Source organism: Pantherophis guttatus, chromosome 5 (assembly GCF_059756535.1).
Source record: "Pantherophis guttatus breed Tessera chromosome 5, ASM5975653v1, whole genome shotgun sequence".
Taxonomy (NCBI): Eukaryota; Metazoa; Chordata; class Lepidosauria; order Squamata; family Colubridae; genus Pantherophis; species Pantherophis guttatus.
In genome coordinates, this window is record NC_142067.1 from 46,100,737 (window position 1) to 46,121,310 (window position 20,574).

Consider the following 20,574-nt stretch of genomic DNA (forward strand, 5'->3'; position numbering starts at 1 on the left):
AGCTGAATCCTCCTGCTTTAGAACAAAGAACATATGTTTCCAGTCACAACATTAGGCCATGTGCTTTTAAAACATACATACATACATACACACACACACACACACACATACACACATATATACATACAGACATACAGTGTCTCTCTGTGTGTGTGTGTCTCTCTCTCTCTCTGTGTGTATGTGTATATATACATTTCAACACTATATAACATGGTGTGAAGCAATGTACAACTCACTTATCACGAGGGTATGACTTCTTTTCTTAGAGAAATCTTTAGGTTTTTGTCCACACCTAATGAATTGGAACAATTGTGTAAACCATCAAGAAATAACTGCAGTAAAGAGTTGCCATTTGTTAGTGTAACAACCTAGTAGCTTTTACTGTGCTTTTTGCCAAATGTGACCTTCATTTACCATTGTTGGCTGAAGTACAGCAGGGCATATGGACTTGCTTAATTAAGATGACAGTTTTCAAAGGAACAGCAAATCCTGTCTAAATACTGTGAGCTAAGGATTTTAGTTTATTATTTATTCTGCCATAAAAATGTTATCATAGTCAATATTTAATCAGAGACTCCTGTATGTAAACTGGAAGGTGTAAACATGTAAAGATAAATTATAAAGGAAGCCATACATAGCCTGAGTATGAAGCAACATATAGTCGGCTTTGATATGAAAAAGATCAGCAGGATCAGACTTGGAATACTACTTGCATGGAAGACGACCAGAAAATCTCAAAGGCTAAAATGCCAAGTCAAAACAAAATCTCAAAAGAGGAGATGGCAAGTAGCTTTAGTATTGTTGCCAATAAAACTTCCTGGATATGTTCATAAAATGATCAGAAAACAAATTTGACCCAAGAGATTTTTTTTTAAAAAAAATTAACATTCTTAACCTAAGTTATATATATATATATATATATATATTATTATTATTTCTATGCATTATGTGTCTTAGAACATAAAATAACCATCATGCTAAAATATTAGTTTTTATAACGAGACACAAAACTTACCTGCTTTTGGATTGTTTTCTGTAATTACAAAAAAAAAAAAAAATTAAATCCAATCTCCAAAATAAGCTATTATGCACAAAGTACCAGACAGATGTTATTTAAATTCACCCAGTCCTTTGAAATGGCTGCTGATATTACTTTAACTGACAGAACATTGTATATAGACATCCCAATGTACAGTCCTTAGAATATTCAGGTAGGCTCCAAAATCTCTGATCTGAAAACTTAGAAAGCTACTTAATTAGATCATTAAAGAATCTAGCCCTGTGATGGCGAATCTATGGCACACGTGCCAGAGGTGGCATGCAGGGTCCTCTCTGATGGCACGCGAGCCATCGCCCAACTTCAGCTCTGCTGCGCATGCACGTGCGCCTCCCACCGGGCAGCTGGTCTTCCGGTCTCTGCTGTGCATGCGCAGGGCAGGGCATCTGCATGTGGGGGGCATGTGTACATGCATGGGGGTGGGGTACATACATGGGGCCACACATGCATTGCATTTTGGGGGTTTGGGCTTGGGCGCGCTTTGGGCACTCAGTTCAGAAAAGGTTAGCCATCACTGATCTAGCCCAATATTGGTTGATAATATTGGGTTAGATTGTTTAATGAGCTAATTCAGTGTAAGACATCTTTCTTTACTACTAAAGAGAGACTGATATTAATATATTCTGAAAATATTTTGAGGAGTTGGTCTGTCTTTGTAGTTCTGATATTAGACAGACATTTGTTGAATGCATGCATGCAATGGACATTTACCTATGTAGGAATAAGTAGGTAGGTTGGTAGGTAAGCGTGTGTGTGTGAGAGAGAGAGAGACAGAGAGACAGAGACAGAGACAGAGAGACCGGCAGACAGAGAGAGACAGAGAGACAGAGACAGAGAGACAGAGAGAGAGAGACAGAGAGAGAGAGAGAGAGAGAGAGAGAGAGAGAGAGAGAGAGAGAGAGAGAGAGGGAAAGACAGACACAGACACAGACACAGACACAGAGACAGACACAGACACACAGAGAGAGACAGAGACAGAGAGGCAGGCAGGGAGAGATCTAAGTGGCATTGATTTATCATGTTGTCTCAGGACAAACTGTTGAAGAAAATTGATTGAGGCAGTGCCTGGGCTCAGAAAAACAAGTCACTCCATTTTTATCAGAGTGTCAAAATAACTCAATTTGGCTAGCTGCATCACCTCAGTAAAAAAGCTTTCTGCATAAGCATATGCATAATCTGAAGGCCATTAAAGCTTTGAAGCTTAAAACTGGATGACCAATTCTATTCATTGATTTGTTTTAGTAGGCAATTTGATCAAAATTATGTAGAATCAAATCACTCAAAGATCACACAGTCCTGTTCTTTAGAAATGAACTTGAATGTCTCAAATCACCATAAGATTTTAATGATTTTTTTAAAAGGAAATCAAGTTAATCAATTAACCACTATGTCCCTGAAATTCCCAATACTAAAGAATGGCAAGGAGATATAATAATGAATTCTATGCCTATAATAATGTATTCTAACCGTGGAATTCATCTGCTAATCTGGCATCATTTTTAGTTCTCATGCCAGGCTTGGCAAAAATGTCAAACCTACAAACACTTATTCCCATACTGAGGAATTGCTTACAACAACAGTTCACAGAAATGATGCAATTAGATAGTGGCTTCATTAAAACCTAGAAATTACCCAACATAGTTTATTTGGTCACTGAAGTATATAGAAATCAAACCCCATTTGTATTTCTTGTTCAGGCTCTAAAGTCTATGCCTTTTTCTCTCACTTGATGAGTCAACTCTAATATGGCTTCTTCCCTGCCTTGACATTCTGGTCCATCTGTCCAATATTAACATAATCGTTCTGTCTAAACTAAAAATTGCTGGTTCCCATTGTCAGCTTCAGCAATTACAACTATAATTCTTTAGAAGTCAGTGCATTTGCTCTGGCTATTATATGTTGCTAAGAATTAAACATCCAAAATTTAGTACTGCATACATTTTGTCAGTAACAGTGTGTGCTATGCTATTTTGACCTTTCTGATTAGCTTGCCATTTCAGTCTTTCCTTTTTATAGCATCATTAACCTGTTGGAGAAAGATAGAATGGTCAACCAATCAACCCATAGCTTAATGAAGAAGCCAACTGAGTCTAGTGAAAACTCTTAATTAAACTCTTTTATAGGTTGAAAAAATATGCAAAATGTGGAGTAATAATAATATGGGCAATAAAAATGATTATTTAACTTCAATAAGTTTTCATGTAATGGAGTTACTGAGAAATGTGAAGAGCCTGTAGTACAGTGGACTAAAGCACTGTTATTATCATCTGCTGCTTGCAATTACTGCAAGTTCAAATCTCACCAGGCTCAAGGTTGACTCAGCCTTCCATCCTTTCAAAGGTAGGTGAAATGAGGACCCAGATTGTGGGGGCAATAAGCTGACTTTGTATAAATATACAAAAGTATGAAGGCTATTGCTTAACGCATTGTAAGCCGCCCTAAGTCTCCGGAGAAGGGCGGCATTTAAATTAAAGCAAAAAAAAAAAAAAAGTGAAATAAATTCTGCAGTCCTTCGTGCTCTCTAAGCTTGACTGTTTGCTTGCAGCTGTTTCCTTAGCCAAATTAGGTAACATCATCACTATTTAGTGCTTCCTGTTTATATACAGAGTTTGCACACCCAGTATTGATGGGACATATTTTCCTGTTTGGTAGTTCCTTGTTTAGAGTATTATTTTCTGATAGATTGTTTGTCTGGTGTTAATCCCTGCTTATCGAGGTGTAGACTGCTGGAGAATGTGTGTTCTGGCCTTTGGTTTCCTATTTAGCTTTTTTATTGTCTCTTTTGAATGGTGTGTAAATATGGTTATTTCTGTGTGTTTATTGATGGTGATTTGTTTGTATGCCAAGTTTCCAGAAATTCCCTAGTGTTTTGGGATTTAGCTTCATTGAGGATGCTCACAATTTCTAGCTGAAACAATGGTGGAGTCTGTGTTGTGAGATTAAGGAGTTTTCATTGTGTCTCCTGAATGCTAGTTGGTGTTCATCAATGTGCTTTCATAGTCTTCTGCCTATCTGAGTTACATAGTGGCTGTTACAATCCTTATACTATGTGTTATAGATGATTCCTGATTTTTTTCTCCTTGGTCTACTGGGTCTTTTGTTTTACTTAAGATGTTTTGGAGGGCTTTAGTTTATTTGTGTGCTATGGTGATGCCATTTGGTTGCAATAGTCTACTGGTTGTTTCTGAAGTATTTTGATGTATGATAGTGCTATCCTTTTGATAGCTTATGTTGGTTGTGCTGTAGTTTGAGTACTCAGGCACTTTTTGATAAAGTTGTATGGATAGCCATTTTGTTGGAAAATGTTGTATAATTAATCTATTTCTAATGTTTAGAGTTGCTGCAGTTTGTTTGTACTCATCTATTCCTATACAGCTCTTCTTATGGGAGATTGGATTGTTATTTTGTTAATAGAGCATTTAGTTAGTGTGGATTGTTTTCCAATAGATTTGAATTTCTGATTTGCTATTGTTTCTTCTGTTGATGAGGAGATCCAGAAGGATAGTGTTTTCTTTTTCCCTTGTAAATGTTGTTTTTGAAGATACTATTGTTTCATGTGTTTTCTCTAGTTGTTCCTTTTTTATCATAATGAAGGTATTGGCTACATACCTGGTCCATATTTTGGCTGCATGTATATGATAGTGCTCTAGTTTCTAGGCACCGCATTATTAAAGCAGAGGAATACCGATTGAATCATCACTCTCAGGATTCAGAGCAGAAATCATAGTGCAACATCTAGAAACAGTAGCATCCCTATACATACAACACATAAAACGTATGAAATTATTTCCATACAAAAGAGTTCACCTCAGAAAATATTGCTAGATGTATATATTTACCACCAATTTTCTGACCTGCCTCATATTTATTTAGACTCCATATTAATTCTCAGGAATGTGTAAGTTCAGGTAGCAACAGTCACATGGAATAATTGTTGCTGAGAACATTTCCTTTGCAAGATGTTGCCTGCCATTATTTGGATATTATAGTAATGGCTTCCTTGGGGAAAGTTTTGGTACTGAGTGATGACTGAATGCAGAACTGCTTGATTACCATGAACAGCACCTACATATAAATGGAGTTCTGAATCCTCTGTAAACTGAAACTGTCATTAATGTGAATAATGTTCACATTAGAATAAGATTACAGAAAAGAAATGTGGATACAGTTATATTTATTTTTCTAGAAATTTAAAACTAACTTCAGAATTTTGTGTTGTTTTTGATGATGATAATTAAATAGGAACAAGTTTTCAACAAGTAAATCAAGTTTTAGTGGTAGAAAATTTGTCATATTTTCATACAACATGGATTTGGCATTTTGCTTTCAACAAACCCATTTCCTATCCCTCTCACAAAAGGGAAAAGAACAATGAATAAAGATGATATTATCAATTATTTTTTCATGTGTTTCAGAAGACAGTGCTACTATAAAGAAAGTTTTCCTGTATTTATTACCATGAGAATGATTTTGGTTGTGCTCAATTTCCTGACCATGCCTGATGAACACTGATTTACTAGTGTTATTTCGGTTTTCCAGGAAACAGTAAATAAAAATGGGGCCTGTCAAAATACCAGAAGAAAATGCTTTGGTAATTGTTTAATAGCAAGAAGGATTATAGTTGTATAAGAGAATTTCTCCACTGTGTGCTTCCCTCCCCACTTTTCTTAAAGATAATTATGGCAAAACTGCTTCTTTTTATAAATTACCTTGTAAACAGTAAGAATTCCTTTAAGAGGAGGAACTTCTCATAAAGTCAAAGAGAATGATATCTTAAATTGTACTCATTTACAGATTAAGGGTTGCTATACAATAAGGATTCAATTTCCTGGACCTTCATTCAATGGCCTTCAGATACAAGACACTTTTTTTTGTTTACCTTGGACATCACCCCACACAATGAAAATAATATTGTTTCTGAGGCAGTGCAGACGATTGACATAATTGATAAAATTTGTGTCAATCTAAGTAATTTGTGTAGTTATGTAATTGATGTTTTAAAATCATCTAGATCAATTTGGATACTGTGGATAATTGTGTAAATATTCTAATGGAACCAATTGAAGCAACAATATAAAATGCCCCATTTGTATTTAATGCACATTACCTAACTGACATAAATAGTTAGAATTCAGATATAATGGACATTTGCATTTACTGGATACCAAATTTCCCAAGTGGTCCATTAAATCAGGAAGTTACTGCAATATTTTTGGTTATTTGAAATTTAATAGTCTAGAAGGTTATGTGTTCTCAATATTTTCCCAAACATCTCCATTGTATAAATATTTTCACCAACATCTATATAGAATGAATTTTAGAGTAATTTTTTTGTTAGAAATTCTGGTAACCATGACTTCTGAAGTCAGAATGATGTAGCATAATCCACCTACAGTATTTTATATCTGTTCAACTTCTACATAAAACCTTACAAAAATTGTGATTGGATTTTTTTTAGTAAATAATATAAAATACATGTATTGCTTTTCAAATAAGGAAGTTATCCTTACTGTTTCTTCCTGGCACCATCTCTGTAAGTAAAATTACAGGGATATTTTATTAAAATATACAGTTATAGACCAAAAAGACAAAAAATAAGAAAATAATATAGATACAGTTGTACACATTTCCAGGTCTAACTTCTGACTATTGTGGTAATAGCACATAATTTGGCCACTATTCTGGAAACTTCTCAATCCTGATCAATTCAGAGATGGAAAACATTTACCATATAAGATTGATATAGGTGGAGAGAGGAGCTAAGATGGCATAACAACAACAACAACAAGAAGAAGAAGTTCTTGAAATAAGCTCCCACTTTATGACAGGCCTTATCCATACTGGCTTAATCCTATTGTCCAAAAATGCCATACACCGACAAGAAAAGAACCAAGGCCAGTCCCAGTAATGATATTGGAACCCGCAAATATTACAGACCAGAGGAAAAAGTGAGGATTGACTCTTATCTCTCAAGGGCAGAGACAACAAACTATGAATAATAGATCTACAACCTCAGAACACGTCTCATCTCCCAAAAATATAACACAGAATCCAGTAACAAGAACTCCTTCCTGGCCCTCTAAAGATTCAGCCCAAATTGCTCCAGAGCAGGGAAGTAAACTCCTGGAAGAAATCTCCTGCACCCCGTAAAACTAAATTGCTCAACCCTTCCATAAAATCTGCCTTTTGTCTGCAGAAACTTTTATCTTTATATTGCAGTGAAACAACATTACACTCAAGGTGGAGAGCTTCTAACATGCCCTTGGTCTACAACTCCCCCATGGCAATCAGGCTTAAAACAGCAGAAGAAGCTTGTCACTCTTGGCATTCTGGCAGTCTGCCCCACAAAGCCAAGCCAATAGTACTATTTCTTTATGATGCCCATCTGGGGATTTTGCACCATTAGAATTTGTTCAATCTAAATTTCTAAGATCAGCCCTTCAAGTTCAAAAATGTGTCTCTAATGCAACTTAGACTAGAGATGGGCTCATGAAAGTTGGGGCTATAGTGGGTGACCATAGTCAGCCATTGGCTTAAACTATCATTTTTTCCCCCTTGGTCTTGCCTCATCAATTATAGAGGATGCCTTTCAGTCCATATGGAAAGTGACAATGGCAATTAATGTATCAGGGCTTCACTCCAGGTCTTCTACTTAGCATGGGATATGATCAGATCAAGGCATTGATATAGACCGGTAATTGATCTAGCCAAGACTCCAACTTTTATTGCCAACAAATCCAACAGTTATGGCATACTTAACTAAATTCTAAGTACCAGAACACTGGTTATCTAAAACTCTGATACAATATCATGCTCTCCTCTGCACTGTCCTTGAAGACCGATACAGGAAGATTCCCTACCCAGAGAGAAAATGCTCTTCTGACTCTGATCACATAAAAACAACAAGCCATGTACTTCTCCTGTGCCTCTATTATAGAGACATATTTCATATTTCAGAAGTATGTAGATGCTGTCTAAACTTTGAAATTTGAGCAGATAGACCATCACTTTTGGCACAGAATGCAATTATATTTTCCTGACAATGGCACTGATTAAAGGACATCCATCTATGCTAGTGTAAAAGTCCTCTTATGTGATGGGAGGAGTAGATGATAAAAACACTGAGGAATGGTAAAGGGAGGGTATAATGTCCTGTTTCAGATTTCAAACTCTCTCCCACACAATTGTTAAGTGAGAATAGCAATTTACTCAAGGCCAAGAAGATAATTGGTGAACAAGGAAAGGAATGTAAATCAAAACAGTCTCTAACAGAGAAATCTTGCCTAGGTAGTTTCACTTTCAATAAGAACATCATAAGAGAAGTTCAGAGAGACAAGTCAAGTTTTTTAGCCAGTGGAAAGGTCAGAGTTTTAGGATTTTATCGGTTCAGTTAGAGCAGCCTCTTCAGAGTCAGATTCAGAGCTGGAGTCCTAGATCGTGACAGTAAGAGTTCTTTGTATTAGAGATATAAAAGGTTAGCTTTGTCTTTCTGTATATTGTTTTTTTTTTCTCTTTGTGCTATCTCAGTCTTCATCTACACCCAACGTAGGTATAAATTGAGAGATGAACCAACAAAATTGTTACTTGTTTCTTCCAAGCAGACTACTAGGTATTTCTCAATAATAACTGGGCTAAAGATTCACTCCTAAAGATCCGCTTGAGACACTACCTCAAGCAGCAGCCATAACGAGCACCAATATAAATGATCTGAGGTGAAGTGCAATTTAGGTATTTGGGACCAGAATTTCTATTGCTAAGTGATGCAGCCATGAAGCCCAATGTCATATGACCACATTGCATAACAATGGCAATCCAAGCAAATCTAGTTGCCTTCATAACCCCAGGATGGTGTGAGTCATTAAGTGGGGCTCTTATGTGACTATGATGTGGGAAGAGGCAGAAGTCCTTGGCAAGTGGTCCAGTGGATAAGAGCTAAGGATGGAGGTAGATGGTGGGGGTAGGAAATTAGGGAAGTAGTGGGTGCTGAGGGAAGGTACCCTGAGAAGATGCTATGGAGCATGGGCAGGTAGGTGGTGCAAGCAGGAGCTATGGAGCACAAGTAGGTATGAATATATGAGGGATGGCAGATGAAAAAGTGGTGGGAGTAGGAGTGACTTGTGACCTTCACTGCTGGCTTCCCTATTGACTTTGGTTGTGGGTAGCTAGCAGGGAAAGTTACAGACTAGGATCATGTAGCCACAAGATGTTGCAAATGTTGTAATTGCAAGCTCGTTGCCAAGTGCCCAAATCACAACCTCATGACTGTGGAGATGCTGCAAAAGCTGCAACTTTGTAGACTGGTTGTAAGTCCCTTGTTTTCAGTTACCACTGTAACTTGGAACCATCAATTAATATTTCATTCATTCATCCATTCATTCAATTTTTATAGCTGCCCAACTCCATCAAGTGATTCTAGACTACTGACAATTCTTATAATATAAAGTCATAACTTGAGGACTTCCTGTAACATCAGAGTAGAAAACTCAGAGTACAAAATACACCAGAACACAGGTGTCAGATATTAGACTGGATTTCTTGTAATGCATGAGTATCTTTATAAGCCCAACACTATGTAGCATAAAGCAAAAGACTTAACACTCTGGCTTTAAAAACATCTGATTGCTTCAGGCTCATAGTTGTTTCTGTTATACATCATGTATGTAATTATTGTATTAGAAGTTATTTGAGCATGAAGAAAGAGATTTGAAGAGTGGAATTTTCAGGAAAAAGACAACTGGAAACAGATGCTTAGATATTTAAAGCTTTCAACTGTTCAGTTTGGTAGCTGCACATTTTCCAAATGTGAGTTGGTTAGCACGCTTCTTAGTTCTCATATAGCTGATTTCCAGTGTCTGGATTGACAATTACTTCCTTGTGCTTGTGGGCTGCTTTGCAGCCCCAGTTAAGATAGAGAAAATAATGGTATGAGGGGTTCTTGGTGCTCTCTGAGCTTAGTTGTATTCTTGCAGAAAAAGAAATAACACTGCCATATATCAAAAACATCTCAGAAACCACCAATAGACTTCAGAGATGGAGCTTCTTGGATGAGAAGCTAAACGTCTTCAAAGAAAAACCAGAAAGTCCAGTTGCCTCTTGAAAAAGCATCTTTCAGACAATAGACTACTACAACCACATGGAATTATGTCGCACATAAGCCAACTAAAGCTCTTCAAAAACATCCTAAGTAAACCAAAATGACCCATCAGCCCCAGAAGGAAAAACAGAAGTCATTTACAACATCAATGTAATGACTAGAACAGCCACTATGTAGGAAAAACTGGAAGAACATATATCCATAAACATCAACTAGAGTCAGAAGACATCATGAAAACTCTTTAATTTCACAACATATAGACAGACTTAACCATAGTTTCAGCTGGGAAACTGTTACCATCCTAGACCAAGCCAAGTCCAAAAAACACTAGAAATCTGGCACTTTGACAAATTAGCCATCAATAGACACATCAACAATATCTATATGCTATGCAAAAGAGAAATCAACAAGTCAAAAAAGGGAAAAACTAAAAGACCAAAAACACCTTCCTACCAACAATGAGCACCCAACCACAGATTAACTCCAAGATTAACACCAGACCAACAATTCAAACGCCACTCCTTAGTAATTAGTATCTTTCCTAGTTTGGGATAATGCAGATAATGTAATATCTGCAAGAAAACAATCAAGTTCTGAGAACATCAAAGATCCCTCATTTCAACCCTGAATTATAAAGGTTCTTCTTTATGAAATAACAATATCTTCAGCATGTAATGGAATGGAAATTGATATACTGTATACATAAACTCCTGTAGAAGTTAGGTTATATTAGTCAATTCATTGCCTTTCAAACACCAAGACTGTCTTTAGGTGCCCTCATATAGTATCATGATTAAATGGAGAAACCAGTAATCAATGAAAAAAACTGCCAATTTTTGCCACAACCTTTTATGGAAATTAAGTCAAATATAATTTGTAATCTATATGTACAGTTTTTAAAGGGAACATCTTTGGGTAACTATTTACAACCAAGTATCCTACAGTATTAAATGTACATATTAGTTATACATTTTCAAAGATAATCTGAACTCTTCCACAAAATGTATAATTTGCCAGAAATATTATGTGAAATTATCCACTTCATATTTGGCCATTCTGATCAGGGACAACTCAAAAACAATATTATCTGGATTTAATTGCCTAATTCTGATTATCATTTTCCTCTAAAGAATTCATACAAGTTCTTTTTTTCTTCACAGCTAATCTTTATTCTTTTCCAGATGACTATATAGAAAAATATGAAAGGCTTTTGACATTAAAATAATAATGTATTTCATTATGTGAGGAAATGGAGATATTTTTATAATATTATAACACTGTTATCAAACAAGCATAGTTATTTTCTGTAACTTTTTTAAAAGAGATGTCCTTTCATTATATATTTAAATGCATTTCTTAAATTCAAATTAGTTACATTTGCAAAACATATTTTTCAAAAGATATTAGCAGTCGTATATTCCTTTTGACTAACATATCTATGGCTAATGGACACAATATTTCTAATTTTTTTCCATTATGAATAGTTATTATTCAGATAAGGAACCTGAATTGCCATACATGTAATTCCTTGATTGTGAATTAATCTGTGATATTTATTTGCTTTAGAAATAATGATAGTAATGCATTCAGTGACTTTATTTGCAGGTAACCTTACACTTGCATATAATACAGGTATTACAACTATTGCTGCTTCTTTCCATAGAAGTTTTTTTTTCTTTATCCTGGGTTATGAGAGTTTTGGAAAAACTGCTCAGAAGAGAATAAAAAGGATTACCCTTGAAATAAATAGCCAAATAATATTTTAAAAGTATAAACTATATCAAAATTTACTGGAAAAAACACTATTCTATTAAAATTACATGTCAAGAACAATTTTACAAATTACTATATTTTACAATGAAAATGTAAGAACTATGGAGCTGTTTTGCAACTCTCCATACCTAATAGATGTCCTTAACTCAGGGGTGTCAAACTCGCGGCATCATGTTGTTGTCACATGATGTATTGCAACTTTTTTCCTTTTGCTAAAACGGGGGTGGGCTTGGCCTCACGAATTGCGAATTTGACACCCCTGCTTTAGCTAGTATATTTCCATAAACAGGTATATTTCTTACCTTCTTTGCATTTGACTACATTTTTCAGCTGCTGAAAAGACTCCACTGAGCAATTAAACCCAAGTATCTCCAATAGTATGACAGTTTCATTGTCATGGTTTTTAATGCTCATCAATAGCTCTTATCAATTGGATTCTTCTATAACTTTGGAAGCCTTTCAACAGCTCAACTAATTTAGGAACAGAACTGTTTGCCCTGATCCGTATATAAATGCTGATCATGCTATTTCCATTAGCAACATTACACAAACACAGAAAAAGAGTAAGGTAGTAAGCAAAAAAAAATTTAAAAGCAGAACAGAAAATAAAATGAAAATTAATTAAATCTACCATACCTTGTGCTATTCGTTATATCACTTTATACATTTTTTGCACTTTTCAAGCCATTTATGCTTCCACCAGTCATACACCAATCATATATTGCCTTTTCTTCTTTAAACTCCTCCCTTCCCCCTTTTTGAGATTATCATTAGCTCATTCCAATCATAGGTTCTTTGTTTTTTTTCCCAGCCTCCTGACTCACTTTTAATATATTTGTTTTCCAATTCAGTCCTCATACATTCTTCCTAAATCACCCAATCTCCTCAGTTTACAATATGACTTTGACTAGTTGCAGCTTCAATGGCAGGGGTGTCAAACTCGTGGCGTGTAGGCTGGATGTGTCATGTGCTGGCCACGCCCACCCATTTTAGTGAAGGGGGGAAGTCATGATATGTCATGTGACGACAACATGACGCTGTGAGTTTGACACCCCTGTTCTATGGAATGCTTTCTGATAAGATGGAAAAGGAATAGATTACTTTCTTTAGCTGTTCCTGTGCTGCATGCCAGTTTTCCAGAAAGTCAGAACCTTCAGTTGACCTGTTTTTGACCCAAATTCGGTAAAAGATGTGTTTACTTAGATCATGGTCATACTATTCTATTCAAGCTTGATTATCTGTGTTTAAATTACATTGCAAGCCAACATACTCTTGTCCTACTCTACCATCCAGATATATATGTAAGAAACTGACACTTTTAGGAAGTGCAAAACAAAGAATAGCAAAAATGCTGCTCTGAGTGGGAGAACTTTATATATTGTGTTAAGGTAAGATTAAACAGACCACATTTTGACTTTTGTAATGTGATTAATAGTGTGGAAGAGATAAGGGGAGAAAGAGAGTAGAAGATCTGTCCTATTTCTAGTCACATTGACTGCCTCAGACTGCTTTTGCTCTTTGCAGGCAAAAGCTTGATATAACCTCTACAGTTATATAAAATTTGGCTTTTTATTTTATGAGCTCAAAAAGATATTCCAATGTCATATGACATTAAACTCCAACTATTCACAATGCAGAAACTTGATAGCAAATAACACACAGTCTTTCTATAACTTTAGGAGAAAAAACCAGGCCAGTGATTTTATATATGAAATTGTTAATTTTACAAAAAATTAAAATGAATTCAGAGACATGCATACAAAAATTACAACAAACTGAGAGGACAAGAAGTGTTTTCAAGATTTTTACATTACAAAGAAAGATCATTATCTAGATCGATTATACTGTTAACTTATTTCTAATGCTTCCTACTCCACCAAGTGGACTGACGGTGTTATTTTTACTTGTGCAATTTTCACAGTTCCCAAAAGAATAAAGGAACATCAGACGTTTCTATAGCAACAAAACCTAATTCTTTCCAAATTTAGAAAACAGCTCAAGTACTGACTTCAACATCTTTCCTGAATTAGGATGTGTTATATGACACAGTTTTGGTTTGGAGAGCTTAATAACTGCAAGTGGAGGAGTTATATTCGGGAGAACATATTCATTAAATACTGTACTCTCACTTTCTGATATTTTAAAGATGAGCTGAGTTTTGACAAACAATAACAATAACTTTTAGACCATGAGCTATTGAATCTTGCTTACAATCAAACAAATGTGAAACCTGTGATCATTGGTTACAATTGTTTACAAGACTTTCTCATCAGTATGGAGTAGCTGATAAGTATTTTATACTCAGTTAATAAATTTAGAAATTATCAAACACATTCATCACTTGATGTTTGGAAGTAGAAATCAAAGAAGACAGAAAAGGATTGAAGAAAAAAGTGTCAGACAGAGTTATTGTAACCAGGAAAGTTACAAATAAGTAAAGAAATACAAATAAGTAGGACTGTCCAACTATAAGGTTAATATTTGATTGGTTTAGGAACTACAAGAAATGATGAAAGTCTTACTCTAATAGCAACAGAGAAGTTGCCTATGAGATAGAACTCAATGAGAACCCCAATTCACTAAAGGTCTTCAACCCCAAGCTGCTAATGAGAAATGAAATGTCTTTTCTGGTAGTGGAACAGGAACAGCCAAACAGCAGCAGTATTCTAAGATCCAAATTTCCCTGAAAAATCTCAAGACATATTAAGTACCATTGTGAAACCTCTCTGGCAGCCATTGCTATCCACAACTGAAAATATCTTTCATAGTAAAAACATCTTTGAAGTAGGGTTGAATTTATTAAATGTGGAACTCATTCACTAAATCTGGGAAACAGCTGGAATCATTTAGACCAGGCCACTTTGGAGGTTGTCAATTTGACCATGGTCCAAATCCAAATTTTGCTTTACTGCATGTTTCTTCTTTAACAATCCTTGGAATTATCTATCCTTGATTTAAAACACACATACATACATACTTCACACAGAAGTAGATGAAATTGACAGGCAAAGTTTTTCCTTATATAAGTCCCCACCTCCCACAGATTAATAGGCACAGATTCTAAAAGAGCTGAGGAAATAGGCATACACTATACTTTTTTTTTTAAAAAGGACATAACTTAGAACAGAAAGTTACCCAATTAAAAATTTTGACTGAATACAATCTTAAAATATTAATTATGATAATTGCATATAAAGCTTATCTGACACTAGTTCTCTAGAAAAGATCCTGGATATTTTTGTAATGGGAGTTGAGCACTATATAAAATGATTGTGTGCCTTAGGCAAGAAACAGGGCCCTTAAATAACTTTAAATAAAATAGATAATGAAATATGTTCCAAGTCTTTTAAGTGATACATTAGAAAATTATTGCAGGGACTAATAATACTTTTAAATTAAGGAAAGAGTAGTAGATGCTGCCAAGGGGAAAGTTCCCATCATAGATAATAAGGACATTTCTGAAACCAGCAATTAGTGCTGTACATTTCTAGTAAAAATAAAGTATGTAAAGTGTTTCTAAATGGCTTCTCTCTTTTCTTTTGTAGGATTAATGCTGATGAAACTGCACTTATCCTCTTTATATCTTGGGTGATGTTTGTGAAAGAAAAGAGTAACGTCCTGTCACTTGTCCTTTACTCCCAAATTCTAATTACTATAAAAAATTAAATCCCACTTACAAAGTCTTGGTAAGGCTTTAATTAAGTGAGCCTACTTCAAACTATTTAACTTTTTAAATATATTTGAATGTTCCAGGTCAAGGGCATTCTAAAACTTGGTTACAGAGGATTAACTTGGGCAATGTTTTATTTTCGCCCTTTCTCAGGTTACAAAGTGCAAAGAATTCTGGATAATATTTCCATGAATCAAATTGCTAAAGAACTTAATCTTTTTTGTAAAGAAGTATCATATGGGGAGAAAAATGAAAGTGACACATTTTCAGATATCTTTATCACAGTCTTTGACCAGCTTTTACAATAAAAGAGTACAGTAAAGGAGAAATATTTTAGTATAGTTATTAGGGAAGGGGATAATAATAATAGAACAATAAAACAGAGTATCTAATTAACAAGGTTGCACACTTGTATAACTTGGAGAAAATGTTTGGCCACCTAATATGTGAGTGAAGGGTTAGCATCCATTAAAAATAATAAACATAAAATTTACCAGCATGACCCTTACATTTGGAAATGTTTGGTGTAATCAGGCCTGGACTAGGAATCTAATCTCAGGTCTTAGAATAATGTTTGATCCTATAGCCCTGATGCCTCTGCGCTGTCAAACAATTACCAATTTCATTGGTACCACACCTGGACAGCAGAACCTAGCAGTCTTGGTCTCTCTCATGAATATTTAGGCCAATTAACCCTGGAGAAGGCCAAATCAATAGTAAGAGAGAGAATCAGGGACATTGATCCCTAAAATGTTACTACCACTGCTCCTGAATTCTATTGCCAATTGTCAGACAGTTGCAAGACCTGTAATGCAAGGTGCTTATACAATTTAGCATTAATCAAATATAAATGAGCCTTTTCCAGACTCTGATTTGATGCCCTCCCATCAGTTCCTGGAGGGAAGATTTCATGGGACCTCTTATTCACAGAGACTTTGCTCTTGTGGTTCCAGGGACATAGAAATTCTCACCCATTTTCTCATATATTACCTTTTCCATGATGCCCCAAGACGTGCTATGAAGGTGACACACTTTACAGAATAACAAAATAAGAGAGTTGGAAGGAACATTGCAGGTCTTCTAGTCCAACCCTCTGCCCAAGCAGGAAACCTTTTACTATTTCAGACAAATGGTTGTCCAATGTCTTCTTAAAAGCCTCCAGTGTCATTCCACTGATTGTTTTATAAGCATTATGCTAACATAATATCTAAATTATGGATATTTTTAAAATACAGAGTACTATTGTATACACAGTATATTTTATACACAGTTCAGTTATGCAACCAATAAAATATTTAGTGTTTCCGTGTTTAATTTTCTACATCAGTTTTATGTCAGCATGAATGTTCCCGCATGTGATGTGCAAAACTTCATAGTCGAATTTCATGAATGGGAGAACTGAAATGGTCTGAAATCCCACTTAAAGGTTGCCTTCTTAGCAGGGGGATAAAACCGATTTAGTGGAAACAAAACAAGAAAAAAACCAATTTTTTTTAAAAAAATCCTACAACACATCAACATAGCTTTTTTCTCATCTCCATATTATGTCACCTTAGTGAGTAAATATTTCCATAAAGAAGCTGCATATTATTTATTTATTTATTTATATTTATATTTATATTTATATTTATATTTATATTTATATTTATATTTATATGCTGCCCTTCTCCGGAGACTCAGGGTGGCTTACAATGCGTTAAGCAATAGCCTTCATACTTTTGTATATTTTATACAAAGTCAGCTTATTGCCCCCACAAACCGGGTCCTCATTTTATCTACCTTAGAAAGGATGGAAGGCTGAGTCAACCTTGAGCCTGGTGAGAATTGAACTCTCAGTAATTGCAGGCAGCTGGAAGCTAAATACTACCTTTAACAGTAGCATTAGTCTGCTGCGCCACTCAGGCTCCTTATATTATACAGAGAGCACTATCATTGTATAATAATATAGTGGACACCCCAGGGAATTATCGATATATCCATGTTATTCCATACAAACAAAGAAAACGTAATATTTTTAGCTAGAACTTTTGAATGAGAAGGGCTGGCCCAGGGTATTTTTTGCTTAGGGCAGAACAGTGAAGAATTACTTTTAATCTTCCAAGTTAAAATACATAGCATTAACCTGGATAATTTTGACATAAAGCAGACATCCCACAAACATTTATTTCTATCCCTTTCAGTAAAAATAGGCTATGAATAAGCAAGCATTTTAATTATTTAAAACAAGTTTAAACAGTTTATTTAAAGCAATGTGATGCCATAGATAATAGCAATAGCAGACTTATATACCGCTTCAAATTGCTTTACAGAGCTCTCTAAGTGGTTTACAGATGTAGCATATTGTCCCCAACAATCTGCATCCTCATTTTACTGACCTCAGAAGGATGGAAGGCTGAATCAATCTTGAGCCGATGAGACTCGAACTGCCAAACTACTGGCAGTTGGCAGTCAGCAGAATTAGCCTGCAATACTGCATTCTAACCACTGCGCCACCATGGCTCTTAATAGTTGTTGGAAAAGTATAACTCTACATTTTTGTTATTAGTTTATACTGTAATTATTATATTGACTTTAAGTTAACTTTTTATTAACTACTGTTTATTCTTTTCAAAGAACTGTACAAACAACTTGTTCCAGTACAAGTGCAGGCCATTGACCATTTTTCAAGGACAGGTATTATCCTCCTCCTCTCCCAATTCATATGAAAAGCAATCTCCATAAACATTTTCATCTACATTGTAAAAATAGTGTTTCTGACTTGCATTTGGTTAATTGGTGCTGTTTGATTTTCCTGTTGCACTTCTAGGCAAATATTTCCACTCCAATTGTCTACTGTGCGTTGTGGCAGGAATCCTCCTACATATCATATGTAGGTCAGAGGGTTAAAGCCCTTCATGGAATGGTAGAATGGTGAAAGGTTAGGCTTTTAAGTTCCCCAATAAAACAATGGAAAATATGAAAACAATTATTGTTTTAAATTCAGGCAAAATTAACAAGGACTGTCCCACTTTCCCCTTGCTGCCCAAGTGTGTGTGGGGGATGAGATGGATAGACAAAATTGTGACGGTTCTTTCTTCTTATAAATTTGTTCAGGATGAACAAGACTAAAAAGAGTTTGAAATTCACCAAGGAATGTCGTGGAATATAGGATCTGGAGAGAATATCACCATAGCTGAAATCAAAGACATGGCTGAATCCTCAAAAATTTTTTGCTGAAACCACCCACCATACAAATTTGGTACATCTTTTTCACAATAAAAACAATAAAAGGCCCTCAAAATCTGACAATTGCCCTATTTTTCTTAATTGTATTTTCTCAAATGATAATTCAACATGATTTTTAAAAGATTATTATTTTATTTAGACTAGTCTCTGTTTATTTAAGAGAGGGACTAACCTCTGTCCTATTCATCTTGAATTTATCCAGTTCTTGCATATATTACTTTTTGAAACCTCACAAATTCTAAAGTCTTTTAGCAAGTTATTTTTCTAAACGTTCACACAGACTGACATTTCTCCCTCTGTTTTGCAGACGAAAGTAAAATAATAATGGGGCTAAAGAGGTAGACATCCCCCTTACAGACAAAACTAATGGCTTCGAAGTGGCATTTCTAGCATAGTCTGGATATAATTTTCTTCCCAGAAATTGAGAAGGAGGGAGGCTTGCTGAAGTAATCGGGTTGTTTTCCAGCTACCACTGTTTACTTGCCTATTTCCCAAGCAATAATAATTAATGTATGCCTTCTGCTATGGCATACACCAGCTTGTAAGATTAATAACAACTGACAGGCAAAAAGTAGTGGCCACAGCACAAACTGATCTCCAATTCATATAGAGTTAGGATTGGACAGGTGTAGAATTGACCACATAAGCATTTGAGCAGAAGAAAAGAGTTCCTGATTTCAGTCACCCTTTTTGAATTTAATTCCAAATCTAACATATCATTAACTATATTTATGCATTTATTCTTATGACTTCTGCAAAGCAATTTTCTTGTTAATCACCAATTATCTACTTACCAGTTAATGCTGTTTAATATTGACTGAAATGTTAATTATTTGAAATTCAGATTGTGCTATCTATCTATCTATCTATCTATCTATCTATCTATCTATCTATCTATCTATCTATCTATCTATCTATCTATCTATCTATCTATCTGTATCCTGCCTTTGTTATTTCTACAAATAACTCAAGGCAGAAAACATATTCAATGCACCTTCCCCTTCCTATGTTCCCTACAACAACGACCCTATTAAGAGGGTTGGGCTGAGAGAAAGTGACTGGCCCAAAGTTACTCAGCCAACTTACATTGCTAAGGCAGGACCTGAATCTTCCACTTTCTAGTCTTAACCACTAGACTAAACTGATTAGATATGACCTTTGTATGTATAGATAAATAGTTGAAGCTAATATAACAATAACTCTCATATCACAATGAGAATCCATTTAAGTCACAAATTATGAGTTACTTACATTATATAATCTATCCACAGCTTAAATAATTAGGCACTAGAATAACATTTTGGAATAATGGAGGTTGTTGCCATGTCACAGAACGGATGCGAGTTGAGGATTCGGATAAAATCCTGCCTCTCCATGTGAAATTCCTATGTGGGATCTCTTGTCCAGTTGAATGTAGGAATAAGGAATTGAATTTCCCTCCCATCTTTCTGATTTGTCCAGACTAAATTGCTTCAGTGGAATTGTTCATTGCTTCACTTCAAAAAATGATAAACTACCAATCCTGTGTTGTGGCCCTTTATAGTTGAACCTTTACTGGAAAACCTTTGCTGATATATATATATATATATATATATATATATATATATATATATATATATATATATATATATATATATATATATATATATATATATATATATATATGTGTGTGTGTGTGTGTGTGTGTGTGTGTGTGTGTGTGTGTGTGTGTGTGTGTGTGTGTATAGTTAATATTTCGGGTTTCTTCCCGTGTAA

At 35.2% G+C, this 20,574-nt stretch overlaps 1 protein-coding gene and 1 long non-coding RNA gene across 14 annotated transcripts in view; one reads left to right on the forward strand and one right to left on the reverse strand.

Annotated features, from left to right (window-relative positions):
- Window positions 1–18,882, forward strand: part of LOC117668467 (uncharacterized) — an 82,325-nt gene extending 63,443 nt beyond the window's left edge. Inside the window, exons 2-4 of the long non-coding RNA XR_004592301.3 lie at window positions 15,470–15,610; window positions 18,208–18,267; window positions 18,688–18,882. This is a non-coding gene — a long non-coding RNA (uncharacterized LOC117668467). The remainder of the gene's footprint in view (window positions 1–15,469; window positions 15,611–18,207; window positions 18,268–18,687) is intronic.
- ROBO2 (roundabout guidance receptor 2) overlaps window positions 1–20,574 on the reverse strand; it is a 727,272-nt gene that overhangs the window by 556,662 nt on the left and 150,036 nt on the right. The gene's annotated exons all lie outside the window — the stretch shown is intronic.